General features: G+C 46.1%; 1 protein-coding gene and 1 pseudogene across 2 annotated transcripts in view; one reads left to right on the top strand and one right to left on the bottom strand.

The window, feature by feature from the left end:
- Positions 1-16771, bottom strand: part of auts2a (activator of transcription and developmental regulator AUTS2 a) — a 1264571-nt gene that overhangs the window by 142900 nt on the left and 1104900 nt on the right. The window lies entirely within an intron of this gene.
- LOC139227276 (U2 spliceosomal RNA) lies at positions 12944-13181 on the top strand (annotated as a pseudogene).

Raw genomic sequence — 16771 nt, 5'->3', positions numbered from 1 at the left:
CACCAGACCTGCCTCTGAAGAGGCCCAAGCCGGGCCTTCCACATTACCGCCTGCCCAAGCCCCCCATCAAGAAATGCGCTTTACCCGAGATGCTTGAAAGAATAAACTTGGTACCAACCCGAGAAACACTGCGCCACCACCTGCGGGCACCAAGACCAAGCGCAGTGAGCAGTCTTAGAATAAGGTGGAGAAGAGATGGGTGCAGCCTATCCAACAGCTTCTGTTATTATTATTGTTGTTATTGTTGTAACTGTTCTCAAATTAAAAGTTTTTTGTAAGTGATATAAATTTACAAGTTTAAAAGTTTGTAAGTAATCTTAAAGTTTTTAAATTAATCTTAAAGTTTGTAAGGGATCTTAACTGAAAATTTTACGGTTAGATACAAGAATATTTTTATTAAAGTTAAGTACAAACAAGTGTTAAACGTTTGAATAAAATATATTTTAAATTATAATTGAATAATTTCCATTATTTGTTCCATTAACACAACACAACATTACGGAACAGGTCCAAGCAGTAATCATGGTCCATTTGGAATAGTTGCCGCTGAGCCTTCAGGCAACAAAGCATTCATGGATGAGCTACTGGCGCAAGGCTCGAGCAATTGTTAACGGGCACGACGGCCCATCCTCCTCTGCCGTCATGCTCTGGGTTCAGGCAGTTGCATGGCTTCCTCGTCTTCCTCCTCCTCATCATCTGCATCTTCCTCCTCATCATCAGCCACTCTCACCTCAGGTGGGTCTTCTACAACCAGCTGCTGCTGCCTAATGATGGCTAAATTGTGCAACATGCAGTAGACAACAGTCAACTGACCGACAATCTCAGGGGAGTATTGCAAGTAGCCTCTGGAATGATCCAGGCATCGGAAACAATGTTTCAAGATGCTAATTATGCTGTGCGTCGCAATGTGCGACATGTTGTATTCCCACTCAGCTTCCACCCAGGTTACGTGTAGGGGCTTCTGGCTGCTGCTGAAACATGGCAGATATAGTGCTCGAGTAAGATGAACGCATCATGGGTGCTCCCAGGGTATCGCATATCAACTGCCATGATATGATGCACGTCATCACAAACGAGCTGCACATTCACGGACTAGAAGCCTTTTCTGTACCTCCAAAGGTGCTCGCACTGCAATGTGAGTACAATCAATGCAGCCCTGTCTTTGGGAAGCCAGCAATCCTGGAGAAGCCCACAGCCCTTTCACGCATTGCCTGTGCGGTCATGGGGAATTTTACGTAATCATTCCTCCGGGCATATAGTGCAGCAGTCACCTGCCGAATGCAGATATGTGTTGTTATGTTGAGGCACGGAATTATCCAGATGCATAAAATGAAAGTGCAGCTGTAACCTTTAGTTCAACTGACAACGCAGTCCTCCTGATGCTTCTAGGGTGCACGTCTGCTTTTATTAACTCTCAGATCTCAGTTACAACTTCTTTGCGGAAACACAGCCTTCTGACACAGTCTGCATCACTCAGGTGCAGGTATGAATGCCTGTCTTGATATACCCGATATGGATAAGGCTTCCTGCCCATCATCCTACGTGCTCTCAGGTTCCTCATGTGATGATGTCTCATCAATCATCTCCTCCACAGTACAATCATGCAGAAGCCTTGCATGAGGTATGCCATTGTCAATATTGCCCCTATAATTAAATTGTAGCTTTGCAAGAAGCTCAAAACAGCAGGACAAAACACTCAAACCTTCTTTCCTCTCTCTCCCCACAAGGTGCACTCAGGTGCAGGTATGAATGCCTGTCTTGATATACCCGATATGGATAAGGCTTCCTGCCCATCATCCTACGTGCTCTCAGGTTCCTCATGTGATGATGTCTCATCAATCATCTCCTCCACAGTACAATCATGCAGAAGCCTTGCATGAGGTATGCCATTGTCAATATTGCCCCTATAATTAAATTGTAGCTTTGCAAGAAGCTCAAAACAGCAGGACAAAACACTCAAACCTTCTTTCCTCTCTCTCCCCACAAGGTGCACACCCTAGTATGGACCACACCCTGGTCTGTGCGTGCGCAATTGGCTTGCTTACAATGGGAAGCTAGACATTCAATGAAGACATTTGGGGCAATGAAGTCTAACGCAATTCTTTAATTTTTGATTTTTCTTTCAAAGTACCACCCCACCACTGACTGAACATCTCCTCGCTGGGCTCGAGGGTCGGCCGACAGAATCGCTCCCTCGTCCGGACACAGGGGCTCGGCGCCCCCACCCCCCGGATTTCTTTTGGAGCTGCCGTATACCCTAAGGGTTCTCATCCCTTCAGTTCAGCTTCCACCCCACCGCCCCCACCCCCCCACGACTGAAGCCGAGCCCCGAGCCCGTGTCCGGGCAAGGGAGCAATTCTGCCGGCCAACGCTCTGACCCTCGAGCCCAGTGAGGAGACGTTTGGTGGTGGCGTGGTACTTTGATATAAATTAAAATTTAAAGAATTGTATTAGGCTTCCATTTTCTCCCTTTAGACTTTGAAAAAAATTAAGCTCCATGATGCATATTCTTTGCTTTCTTGACTCTCTCCAAATCTTTGCCTACAAACAATGGTGTCTGTCTGCACCGATTTTTTAATGTGCGCTGTTTTTTCTTGTGCCCAGAAGGTTTTTTGCGAGTGGTCACATACGCCGTCCTAGGAAAAATGTAAGTTGGCCATTGCTTAAATGTGAAAAACTGGCGCAGACATCAGGTTACGCCCCCATGACACAAAAAAATACGAACCTAAAAAAATCGTTACTAACTGAGTAATGCTGGCGCAAAAACTTTGGGCAAACTGGGAGATTTTAATTTACGCTAAAAAAAGCGGCACATGCCCAAAAAACAGCGCAGATAACTGGGGAAAATTGAGCCCTATGTTGGTCCTGTAATTTTGTTTGTCTTCAGGAAGAAGCCTGGCCTTCACTCGGCCTGTGTGTGGAGGAATTACACGAGCAGATCCTCATCCTACATTGCAACATGCTTCATCATTCCTGCGAGTAGCCCTCAGGCAACGTAGTAGTTGGGAGTTTTGCAGTTAGTGTATAACATTGATCTTAAAGGTCCGTATGGTCTACTCCCACTTCTCATGTTTCTTAAAGCAATCCACCACGATACAAATCCATGTTAAATTCAGAGCTAATCATTGGATGTAATCTGGACTTAGTCGTCATCATCATCACAAAGCACTCTCTCGTTTGCATAGGATGGTTGAATATTTTTTTAATTCAGAAACAGCACATTACAGGAAACGTAAATAAATCAGACACTGTTGTCCAACAAAGTAGCATATGTTTCCTAATAAATAAATGAGTATAAAACTTATTAATCCAAAAAAAGAGCAGATTTACAATACTTGAAGACACCTTTCTCATTTGCCAGTGGAACAGAAATAATAAGACCACTGCTTCACATGGCATTTATTCCATTTACAAGCTGGAGAGGGCAGAGTTCCAACCAATAATTTATATTTATTTCAAAATCCCTACATCTTTCCCATGTATACAATGCTAAGCAGTCCAGTCAATATTATTGTTTCAAATTAACTGCTTCTGTGTAAATGGGTTCTAGGCTAGCAGGATCAATTACAACCATGTTTTATAATGGCATCTGAATAAAGCAGTGATTTGTGGCTCAGGTCTCCCTGGATAGGGTCACAACCATGGCCTTTTGTATTAGTGCGAGAGATCAACATGTCTGTCCTAGATTGGCACCAGTTAAAGCAATTAGATAGCAACTGGACCGAGCTGGTTTGCAGCTTAGTGTGCAAATTGCCATTTACTCAGTAAATTGTGAACTCGGCTGGTGTTGGGAGGACAATTTAAACCAGTTTAACTGAGGTAAACATGGCTCTCAATAGCCCTTTTCCGTTGGTGAACAGTACAGTCTGAGAATTTGCCATAGAATTGAATTAATAGCTTGAGCAGATAGAAAATGGTAGAAAACCACAGCCATGTTAAGAGTGCTCCTCTCTCGATCTCTCATATTCCTTAATATTAAATGCCCACGCTCCTTTCCTCTGTATTATTAGCAATTGCTGTTGCTCCTCGTCCGCAGTCAGTTCTGTTGCCATCGCACTAAATTAAGTAAGCAAACTGTAATCTAAAACCTTCCCTGGCCGCTCAGACAAAATTTCCCTCTATCTGACCTTTCAACAGCACATCAAGATCAATCTGACAGCTTGGCATTCACCTGAGGGCCTTATTAACCCATCTTCTCGCATTAGGCAGGCCATCCCCAAACAGCCCCAACCAGAGGCAACGTCTCTGATTGACAGTGGCATAATTGAGAAAGACAAACCTTCCATCCAGAGCCACAGCTTACGGCTCTTAAGTGTGCCCAGCTTCCCCTGCCAGTCTGTCCCCCCACACCCCCGCCCCTCCACATTCCCCAAACTGTCAGCACAAACCCATCCCCCCAAAAATAAGAAGAGTGTTAACCACAGCACGTCACTTCAAATTTTCAAACAAGACCTGGTGCTGGCATACAGACCTACAACAACTCTGTAAATATCACACCATTTAAAAAAAACACATGCGTACAAACGTGGGACAGCTCGAGTCCCCCATTATAAAATGCTGACAGGTGTAGAGTCGACAGCTGGAAGCAGCTGCTACACATTCTACACGTTAAAATATCAACGCAAGCTAGCTGACCTTTCACCCTAGGAGGCGAGGGTTATTTTGTAAATGCTACTGGTTAAGAAATGCTGCCTAGTTCCACACACTTAGGATGTTTTTTTTTAAAAGGAAAAAATTTCAATCAAAATTTACCAAAAATGATGTCTGAAAAATGCTATCAAAATCTAGCCTGCACTGAATTGAGTGACACTGTGGATTAACAAACTAGCCTGTTACTGCAGAGACTTTGAGATTGAATCTAGCCCAGACTGCTAAGATGAAGGTCTTCTCCATTAGCTGTCAAGTCCGATGTGAAATGACTTTGGGCCGTTTTGATCCATTTCCGAGGCCTGCAGCACATCATTTGGCATTAGCCGGCACGGTCACACAAAGGGACAAGGCTATCAGCCTGGTGCAGCAAGGGCTGCTCTATTGAGGTTGGGGTTAAAGCACAGTACTGGGGAAGAATAAGGGCTGCTTTCCTCCACGTCAAACCTTGCTATACTGAACAGGAGTACCTCTGAGCCAAGTATATGATTCTGAGGGAGCTTGACAGGGTAGATGCAGGGAGGATGTGGGTATCTAGAACGAGGGGGGCATGTTTTCAGAATAAGGGGTCGCCCATTTAAAATGAAAATAAAGAGGAATTTCTTCTCTCGGAGGGTCGTGAATCTTTGGAATTCTCTACCCCAGAGAGCTGTGGAGGTTGAATATATTTAAGGTGGAGATAGACAGATTTATGAAAGATAAGGCAGTCGAGGGTTATGAGGAGAGGGCAGGGAAGTGGAGTTGAGGCCAAAATCAGATCAGCCATGATCTTATTGAATGGTGGAACGGGCTCGAGGGGCCAGATGGCCAACTCCTGCTCCTATTTCTTATGTTCTTATGTATGTTCTCATGCTGCCACTGGATACCTAAATTGGGAAAGTGCTCCAGTTTCCAGCTTTAATATTCCTCACGCACACTGTAACTGTAGCAACTTCATTTACTTAGAATTAATTTTCTTTTCGGCTTTAAAAGTACGGAGAAACAAGTGTCCAGATCGAAAACAAAATGAAAATTGTCAACAACTGGGTTGTTTGGGCAACACCTGGATGTCTTCCAGCTCTCGGTACAACTTACTCATGCTCAGTTGTTTTTAAAGTGCAACTTTGCTGCTTCCCTAGTGACTCGGGGAGAATTTGCCGAAGCCAGCAAATGCAAAACCACTGGATTGGATTCAAGTCCTGACCGTCATTTTTCAATCTGCTATTTTAAGGACTCCTGTGTTTAGCTCCTCCCGTGGCTGGAATATGTAAACTAAAGCTACCATTGCTGTGTCCACTCTAGAGCCAAAGCTCCTCTAACTTACTACTGGTCACATTCCAGCTCCACTCTGCTCCCCCCCTTCATCTCCGATCTCCTCTACCTGCTGCCATATTCCTCTTCATGAAGTGGGCTGGATATGAAGCATGGGCCGGACACCCCAGATCCTAAAGAATCAACTTGGGCTACAATGTGAACTGAACTACCTGCCCATATGTTCATCGTGGGGAAAATCAAACCAAACTAGAAGTAAGAAGCTTTGAATTTACCCACTTGACTTGGGTTAAGCGCAGACCCAATTTCACTCAGATAAAGCCATTGCTTTTAAACTGTAGAAGAATTTGGAACCATCTGAGCCGATATTTCAGAAAAATGGCACAATGAAAATGTGAACAATATGACCACATCATCTTGAGGTTAGGGAAATGCTCCTAAGTTTTCAGCAAATCTGAAGAGCCCGGGCAGAGCCTGTGGACAAGAACCAATGGTAACTTAAAGGTCTATCAGACCTGCAATGTGGTCTCAGTCAGGAGAACCCGGTGTTCCTGTTAAATATCTATTTGAAAAAAACAAATTGCTTTAAGCTTTATGACGGTTCACAACTCATTACAAACTCGAAGCAAGCACAGTAGTATTTAACACACATCAAAAGACATCACTGCCAATGCCTCACTCTTTATTTTTCACGTTCTTGTATCTTTAACCCTAACTCCTTCAAAGCCCAAAGGTGAAAAAATCAGTACTCTGGGCTGTTTCATTACCAGGATTCAGACACTGCTTAGTTGGTTAGATAAAGAACAGTGACTCTCCTGCCCATCTCCTTTAATTTCAACTCTCCTTCACCCACTCCAAACCTGCCATTGAGATCCTGTACAAATTAACCCGATGAGTACTTCAATTGCCAACCTTAGATTCCTCTTGTTACTTTCAAGTTGTTAATCAAGAGTGCAACTAACAATGAGACACTGCAATGTTGAATCAAAGGACAATTACAGTTGAAGAAAAGGCTTGCATTGTACAGCACCTTAACTTGATTTTTGGAAATGTCTCAAAGTGGGACGCAGCGATCATTTTGTGCATAGCAAGGTTCTACTGACAGCATTGAGATGAATGACTATTTAAATTGGTCTTTGGTGGTGTTGGCTAAGCAACAAACAATACACGCATATCATTTGCTGAGTTGGACTTTTTTTTAGTGGACCTGAAGGAGCATATTCCAGTGACATTCTTGTAAATGCAGAGCCAATCTGAATTCAGTGCAATCGAGAATATCATGCACTATCAATCTTACCTAAATGATTCATAAAACTGACTCTAAATTAGCCCTACATTGCCCTGCATTCAGTATTTGTGCCATTAATGGAATAGCCCAGAATCCCCTTCCCAAGAGCAATACTTCTTTATGGCATCATACCAGCAAGACAACTGCACACACACACAGCAATGATATGGATACTCCACTACATCATCAAATTGGGATACTTACTTTTGTCAAATGGGCTTGAACACAGATATACAAAATATGCAGGAAAGGCTTCCCTGATGGTAGATGCCCAATGTAATGTCGCACTTGGCCATACAGACCAGGAAAATTGCAGGTTTGATCACTAACCTACACCAATCAATGGAGCTGATCTCACTGAGCAGAGGTAGGGATTAGAACTGGCCTTATGCAGCCATAGATTGGGGGCAAAGGGTCATCCGGTGACCCCTGGAATGTATATATATGTGTGTGGAGAGTGGACATCAAAGTTCTGGCCTCATGCTTGGCTATGATCATCAACAGAGTACGTTATAAATGGTGAAAAGCTAGAAACAGTGGCGGTCCAAAGAGACTTGAAGGTCCATGTACATAGATCATTAAAATGTGATGGACAGGTACAGAAAATAATCAAAAAGGCGAATGGAATGCTGACCTTTATATCTAAAGGACTAGAATACAAAGAGCAGAAGTTATACTGCAGCTGTACAAAACCCTGGTTAGACCACACCTGGAGTACTGTGAGCAGTTCTGGGCACCACACCTTAGGGAGGAGATATTGGCCTTGGAGGGAGTTCAGCATAGGTTTACCAGAATGATACCTGAACTCCAAGGGTTAAATTACAGGGAGAGATTACATAAACTATGGTTGTAGTCCCTAGAATTTAGATTTGACCGAAGTTTTCAAGATATTAAGGGGAACAGATAGGATAGATAGGGAGAAACTATTTATGCTGGTTAGGGAGTCTAGGCTAGGGGACAGAGACTAAAAATTAGAGCCAGGCCTTACAGGATGGTTAGGAAACAGGCCTACACGCAAGGTTTGGAACTCGCTTCCACAAAAAGCAATTGATGCGAAGGCAATTGTTCATTTTAAATCTGAGATTGATAAGATTTTTGTGGGCTAAAGGCGGGTGTATGGACTTATATCAGCCATGATCTCATTGAATGGCGGAACAAGCTCGAGGGGCTGAAAGGTCTACTCATGTTCCTATGTTCATAATTAATTAGTCCACTGACACTTGCTATTAGGCACACACATGATGAATGACCACTTGAATAAGGTACCGAAAGGGCTTCCGGCGCTCACGGAACTTCACCCCAGCACGAGTCAAGAATGGCGCTAACACGGGGAGGAAAATGCGGGAGATAGGAAAAAAAGACAGACGTTCAATCAATGTTTCCTGTAATTTCTTTTTGGTGCTCAGGCATTTTAACTGGCTATGTGGCCCATTCAATTTTTCGCGTATGCGCGGGACTTCCAGACCGCTGCACGGCCGCGCAGCTTAACGGGAACATTGCTTGCAATCAGGAAGCAGAAAACAAGACAAAAATCCACTTACCTGCTGCCAAGCTCCTATGACCAAGCTGCTGACTTAGTGTTGTGGGGAGCACTGGTTATCAATAAGGATCCACAGATGCATTAGATGCTACGTTGAACAATGAAACATCCATCCACCTTCATTCACAATCAATTAGCATCTATACTCAAAGACATCATACATTTCAAAAGAGGGCCCTTGAAAGGTTTAGTGGCTCTTTTGTTTGCAATCTCTAGAGAAAGTTTACACTAAACGCTCAAACAGCTCTTCCAATACTGTGCACGGTATTTACTGAAGGTGTGCCATAGAGCCAGCTGCCACTTCGACACATCAGCGTGTGTTTGCTGAAGGGAGCTTCATGCAGAATGCAGGATTGCTGAAACAGTCCAGATGCTGGGCTATCTGTCATCTTTTATCAAGATCACTGCGTAAGGTCAGGGCATTTATCAGTACTACAGGTCTGTTCACTTAACAACTCTGAATCTAAAGTAAACTTTTCAAATACTATCCTATCTTTTAGCTTTCAAATCCAGACATCTTCTGTCACATAACATCTACAGAAATCATTTTCTGTAAGTATTTCATGCTGAAAAGAATAAAGTATAACTAGAGAAGTGTGCAGTTTGGAAACATTTCACGATGTTTTTGCTTCCCCCTTACTGATGTCAGATGGTCAACTCTTCTGACGTGATTCTTACTGGGGGCCTGGTTTCCTACTTAGCTGGCATTATAGCAGTGCAAACCCGTGTGTTTTCTGGTTATCGGTCTGGTCTGCGTGGAGGTGGGGAGGGGAGAACAGCATGTGCTCTGGAATGTAATGGAAAACACGAGCACGGTGTTTAATTCCCCAACTGGATTGTAGCTTCCAAAATACTGGTTTATGCCTTTATAGCTTGGCAATAGACCCTTCACACAGAAACTTGAATTGACATAAGGTTGTAACTGTCTGTTGGGATTGTTCAATCGAGGAACTGCTTGACTGATGTTGAAGTCATTTTGATGTTTCTTAATTATATTACTCCATTGACTCTAGGATCTGTTCTCTTTATCTTGACAATGTTAAGTTTGCAAAATTATCTGATGATTAGTATATGATTCCGGTGGCCAAAATACAAAGAGATTGTCTGTCTATACATCTGTACACCAATTCGCTGTTGATAAACTCAGAATTGGCAACTCGTATCTTCTCCTTCATAACACCGACAAAATTATTTCTGTACATTTTAAATATATTATATTAACAAATAGAATTAAATAAAATGTAAATAGGAGGAATTCCCTATTTGCAGTGAGCAGTGAATTAACAAAAGGACTGACATCAGTATGCATCTCATTGGATGATTGGGTCAGTGACCCAAGGCACCTGAAGTTTTTTTTATCATCTTTCCCCATTGCCAGTGCCAGGAGATTTACTCGGCCGCGTCCTCCGCCAGGATCAACTGGGAGAAATGTTCCGGACTCCTGGTGGGTCAGTGGCGGGTGGACTCCCTGCCGGAGGAGCTCAGGCCTTTTGCCTGGAGCACGACCCATCTCCTCTATCTGGGAGTCTACCTTAGCCCCGACGAGGGAGCCTGGCCGGCGAACTGGCAGGAGCTGGAGGCCAAGGTCACCGCTCGCCTAGGGCGCTGGACAGGACTGCTCCGAGTGCTGTCCTACAGGGGTCGAGCGCTAGTCATAAACCAGCTGGTGGCCGCAATGCTGTGGTACCGGCTGGTCACTTTGACCCCTCCCCCTGCGTTTGTCGCCAAGATACAGAAGAAGCTGGTGGACTTCTTCTGGAACAACAGGAAGCACTGGGTCTCTGCCGCGGTCTTGAGTCTCCCGCTTGAGGAGGGCGGTCAGTCGTTGGTGTGCGTCAGCGCCCAGCTCGCGACTTTCCGTCTTCAGACCCTGCAGAGATACCTTTACGTCGAGCCCCCTCCTAGGTGGTGCGCTCTGGCGAGGTATTTCTTCCGCCAGCAGCTCGACCTCAATTATGACACGCAGCTCCTGTTTGTGAACTTGGGGGGTGCCAGGACCGCCCTCCGGGAGCTGCCTGTCTTTTACAGGGAACTCATCAGGGTCTGGAACAAAGTCTCCACCAAGCGCAGCTCTCCGCCGGCTGGAGTGGCGGCCGTCCTGCAGGAACCGCTGCTCGGGAATCCGTACCTCCACGGCCGAGGCTTTATGTGGCGGTCGGAAGAGAGGGCTGTGGCTGGTGAGGTGACCAGGGTCAGGGACCTGCTCGATGGCGGAGGAGCGGGCTGGATGGCGCCAGACACGCTGGCGCGGCGCCTAAATTCTGCCAACGTCCGCCACGCGGCCGATGCCATCGAGTCGCTAAAAACAGCTCTGGGCCCTGACTCCGTTAGGTGCATCGAGGAGGCTCAAGCATGTGGGGAGATCCCGTCCGGACGGAATTCCTCATCGGCGCCAAACCCCGGAACCTCCCTCGGGGGCCGGCGCCTCACAACTTGAGCCGCCTCGGGGAAATCCCCTCCGTGCCTTTCAGTTCCGCGCGGAGGGGTTTCCTGTACGGGCTGCTCCTGCACACCCTCAACTTTGCCATCCTCGCCGGCCGTCCGGACACGCCATGGCGTACCATCTTGCCGTCCGGAGGAGGCGGGGGTCCCTGATGGAGGGCACTCTACGCAGGGGTCCTCCCACTATTCATCGGGGACTTGGCCTGGAGGGTGGTGCACGGAGCAGTGCCGTGCAACAAATTTTTAAGCCGGTTCACGGACTCCCAGGCCGCCTGCAATTTCTGCGGTCTGGAGGAGTCCGTGTTCCATGTTTTTATGGAGTGCACAAGGTTGCAGCCCCTGTTCCACTATTTGAAGGGGCTGCTCCTGAAATTCTGGCTGCACTTCAGTCCCACTCTCCTGATCTTTGGGTACCCTGTGCGGAGGGGAGCGGGTAGGTCCGAAGGCCTCCTCGTAGGACTGCTCCTGGGCACGGCCAAGGGTGCCATCAGCCGGTCCAGGCAGCGGGCGGTCGAGGGGGTCGTTCAATCTGACTGCCTGCCTCTCTTCCGCTCTTACATCCGGTCCAGGGTGTCCTTAGAGATGGAGCACGCGGTGTCCACCGGTACGCTCGCGGCCTTCCGCGAGAGGTGGGCACCGGAGGGACTGGAGTGCATCATCACGCCCGGCAACCAAATTTTAATTTGATTTTACGTTTTAAAGTTTAATTTGTTTTCATTGCCGGTGCTTTTAGTGTCCCCCTTCCCTTTTATAGGGGGCACTGGAAAAATTTGATTTTAGCGCCCCAAAAAAAAAACCAAAAACCAAAAAAAAAAGGGGCCTTGAAAATGTCTGCTGTGTCACCCAGGTCGGGTGGCATGGTTTTAATGTTTTATGTTTCTGCAGGTTAACTCAAAAGAGTTTCCCCATTGCCAGCTAATTTCCATACTAATTGTCCTTGATAGCAGGTTAGAATTGGTTTCAGAGATTCTTAACCTATTAGTTTCAGGCCGAGTTCAGGCCACAGGCATGTCACATCAGCTCTTGCATCTCAATCGCTGCATAAATGAAAGGATTATACAGTCACAAAAATACTGTCATTGCCTTCAATGGGTTAAAGGCCACACAGCTCTGATGATTCTTAATTGAATACAAGCCTTCGACACAGGGTGTTGCATTTTTGTTATTGTAATTTAAGCAAACAAATGATTACCCAACACTTTGTCATACTAATTGGTCTGTTAATTGGTGCTCACTGAACTTTCTCCATTTCATTGAATGATTAGACTTGATGCTAAATGTTGACACATCTGTGGGCAAGAGACTACTGTCTATAATTACTGTTAATGCTAAATAAATGTTGGTTAATTGGAGGTTTCATTGAATGCTCTATCCTCTAAAATGCTGAATAAAATTATAGAGTTATTTAACTAGTGATCTGAATATGTGAAGAAAAGCTTTTAGATGTACGTACAGCGCTATATGATTGATTCTATTTTTAAAATCTAGTTTTAAAACAGCTTCTGAAATCTGACTTGTTGAATATCCTCAATATCAGCAGATGAGTGTCCTTTACTCAATGAAAGGAATGCTTATGTCATGATCCTGTTTGTTGTCTGATGGTATAGTTACTCTGGCACAGGGGTGGGTAGAGGCTCAGCATCATTGGGGGGAGGGGGGAGGGGGAATTGTTGTGCACTCGTAGCCAGAGACACATGTAAGTGGGGCATAGAGCAAACACCCAGTGTAAAAAATCGAGCAAACGCACCCTAAGTTCCTCACTCCTTTATGTCCATCTCGCTTCTCGGCCTTTTGGCTAAGATCATGCGTAACTGACCTGACAGGGGAGTAACCATGACCCCAAAGTGGTTCTCCCTGGATCAGGAAGGTGGTTCTCCTATGCTTTTTGGAAATAGGAGGTGGGTGGGGTGGCTTGACCCATCCACCTCCACGGAGGTGTGTGGGGGGCCTGACCCATCCACCTCCATGGCACGAACCTGGTATTGCAGTACTTCCAGGAACGGTGCAGTGGCTCTAGGCCTTTTGGCTAAGAGCATTGGCGCAGAGTGATCCTTGATGTGTGCAAGGTGACCTCTGGCGTTTGTGATTTGACAAAGAATTGGAACGATTGGCTACGAATTTAAAAAAAAATCTCTGCGCCCAGCTGCATCTCTGCTCATTATAATGGCTCCATCCACCCGAGCTAAAGAGATGTACTTGCATATTTCCTGCAATTGCGTTGGCAAGGGTAGCTAGCAATTTGAAGTTTCACACACCAGCCGATCCATTGCCTCCCCTCCATGGATTGGTATCTCCTGGGCTTGAGCATGCATACCAAACTTGTATACATTGTAATATGTGCTGCTTTCTATCCTCTGGATTAGTATATAGTTGGTTTCTCAATTTGTATTATCTGATAATTGAAGTATTTTTGTATGAAATTCCAGTTAGCACTCTTATTTACGTTGCTTCGGTTGAATTTCTTTCCAAATGCAAAAACAACTTTGAATCAAGAGTTGATCAAAAGAAAACAAAATGGTGATGAGTGACATTGCATATGTCTCCAATTGATTACCTCACCCAGCCAAGGCAATAAAATGCATATGTTGCCTATGCCATCCGACAATCATCTTTTAAACCATACCTCCTGGAAGGACCATTCCCCCCGATATAACATTTATCCCACACTTCCTGGTCTTCCAGACTTTCTGATCAAAACTATCATCAAATACTTTGGGCGGTTTTATACAGTGTTCTTGGCATTTGAAATCGCGAGAGTTTGTTTCATGATACCCTCGTGGCAATCTATTTTTGCAACTGGGAAGGTTCCAAAATTACAGCAAAAAAGGGAAAGTATTGATGTTCAGGCTTGGCCTTTCATCAGAACTGGCAGTTCTGGTGAAGGGTTATGCCTGAAACGTTCTCTCGATACATGCTGTGCCTGGCTTACTGAGTGTTTCCAGCATTTTCTGTTTTTGTTTCAAATTTCCACCATCTGCAGTGTTTTGTATTTTGGTTCCAAAATTTCAGTCCCAGATGCACAATTTAACCACCTCAATATGTTCCACATCAAGGGAAAACTACACCATCTCAACTGTAACCCAGTCAATGGGTTCCAGATCCCATACTCTAGAATACAATGTGCAGTAAGATGTTGACCCTCACAGTGTCACAGCATTATTACATAACGTCGTCTATAGTCATCAGATGTGCACTGTCCCATGTTTTAAAGGGGCAAATAAATTGTCACAAAATAGGACCTTTGGTTGTGGTATAATTGGACACGTTCTAGACTTTGGGCATGAAAAGCCGTTTTAACTAAGATAAGTAGCCTGATACTAATGAGAAACAGGAGACTTCCATTCTAGAAACACAGCTGGATTCAAGCCCAAGTCCTACGGGGCGAAATTGCCCCTTTTCCGAGGCCTTTTAGCGCTACCAGCTCCCGGAAAATTGCCCAGGAGTTTGTGGAGGCCACGCCCCGAGGGTAGCTCGCTGGGCCACCGCACAACCAGCGTTGACATCATCGGCGTGCGTGGCGACCCCTCGACGCCGCGCGCCGACCCCTTACCGCCCCGCAGCTCACGAGGCTGGTGTGAGCGGGTGTCAATGACAGCTTCGCCGGTCGCAAAGCTGGCCAACATCTGCTTGCAGGACGGAATTTAAAGGGGAGGTCGCCAGTGCCCCACGCCGCCATCTTCCTTTTTTTGCCAACTGTTGGGTCAGCTTCCCTACTGGAATTTTCGCCTGATCCACGCCCCCACTCTACAGCCCTGCACTCCATTTTGGGTGCCGGGCTGCAGGCCCAGTCCCACGCTGCCCTGGAGGCTATCAGAGGCCTTGCAGAGTGTGCAAGGGCCCTCCCCTTTAAGCGAAGTGGAGGGGTATTGAAGTGTGTCAGTGCTACGCGGGGCGCAGAGTTAAGACGACAATTTCAGAACGAGCATCATCAAGGTGGAGGAAATCCATTTTGTTGATAGATTGAAATTCCAGGTGTGATACTCTATTAGAACACGTACATACCTATATGCAACTTACAGTCAAGAAGTCTAAAGGCCGATGAAAAAAAGACAAAGAAAGAATAATGTTTGAAATATTCTATTGAGTCAGACATTCCCTTGAAAAAAACAATTTAACAAGCTGAATTTAAGGGAATAGCAAACATTTCCCTCTGGCTAAAACATATTAATTACGAAGTTGGTTGAGTGAATCTGACAATTAGCCGCAGCACATGGCATGGCTCCAAATGGCAGGCATCAATTCTCCATCTGCCACCCAGTGCCAAAGGCAGATTAATTGCTCAATGACCTTTATTGCAGTGGAGAAGGCCGGCTTGGGAAGACCTTTTAAAGGACTCTCAATCTAAAATGGACCATAAAACAAACTTACATCCCCCATGGTCAGGCCAACAGGTTGAACCTTTTATATGTCCTCAAGATATGGTTACACACTAGAAACTGACTTAAGAGTATTACACGGTAATAATTTTGTCAACAGCGGAGTGCTTCACTGCCACGCTTGTTTACCTCTTGACCTTGATGTTTTGCCAATAGTTTCAGTTGAAACACCTTTTGCCCCTTGCCAGTATTGTTAATGGCAGTCACTTTGAAAACTTGTTCAGATTGTCACAGTGACACTCGTGGGCAATTTACCAGTTTCTTGAATATATTATGGGGCCGAAATTGCCCCTTTTTATAGCCCCATTAGCACCTCCAAGGAGCGCTAATGGGGCGCAATGGTGTTTTTGCCCAGGGGAGGGGGACGCTAGTGTCTCTGGGGAAATTGCCCCGGAGGTTTTGGGGGGGGGGGGGGTGGGTGGGGTGGTGCTGTGCCGGTAGCGCCGTGTCACGTGAAGAGCGCCCCGGGCCGGCGGACAACTGGCGATTACTTCATCGCCGTGCATGCCAACCCCCTCACTGCCCTGGGCCGACCCCTTTGCGCCCCACGGAGTAAATTGCCCCACGGGCTGCGAAGTTGGCAGACATCCGCTGCCAGGGCGCCCCTTAAAGGGGAGGCCCTTATCGCCCCGGGTTGCCATTTTATTTTGGTGGACGACTCTTGCGTCGGCCCAACAATGGCGGACCTCACGTCAACATGGCCATCGTGCAGCCCGGCATTTCGTTTTGGGTGTCGAGCCTCCTGGCCCGGTCGACCGCATCCCTGGTGACCCAGTGGTTGGCCACTAAAGAGCCTGCAGTGCATGCAGCGGCCATCCCTTTCCTTTGAGGGTGTACAGTCCAATTCCACAATGGGGACTGGAATTCCGGGCCAGGCGATAAAAGTCCCGGTCCTGGAAATTTACCGCCCCCATTCGGGGCTGGGGGCAATTTCCCCCTCTGAGTTTTGTACAACTTTTATTCCAGAAGCAAAGGGTGACCAATAATTCATGAGTTAGTTAGACATGGCACTGCTTTTGGAGTAAGAACATTTGAGACACAAAGCCATTTTAAAATGTAAATTACGCTACCGTTCTGGGCCCAGAATCAGACAATGGTTACGGCACAGAAGGAGGCCAATCGGCCCGTCAAGCCCGTGCCGGCTCTCTGCAAGAGCACTTCAGCCAGTCCCAGTCTCCCGCCCTTTCCCCATAGTCCTGCAAATTTTTTCCATTCAGCTACTTATCC

The sequence above is a fragment of the Pristiophorus japonicus genome, chromosome 16 (assembly GCF_044704955.1).
Source record: "Pristiophorus japonicus isolate sPriJap1 chromosome 16, sPriJap1.hap1, whole genome shotgun sequence".
In the NCBI taxonomy this organism is placed as follows: Eukaryota; Metazoa; Chordata; class Chondrichthyes; family Pristiophoridae; genus Pristiophorus; species Pristiophorus japonicus.
Note: the sequence above shows the minus strand (reverse complement) of the source record. Positions and strands in the feature narration are given on the sequence as shown.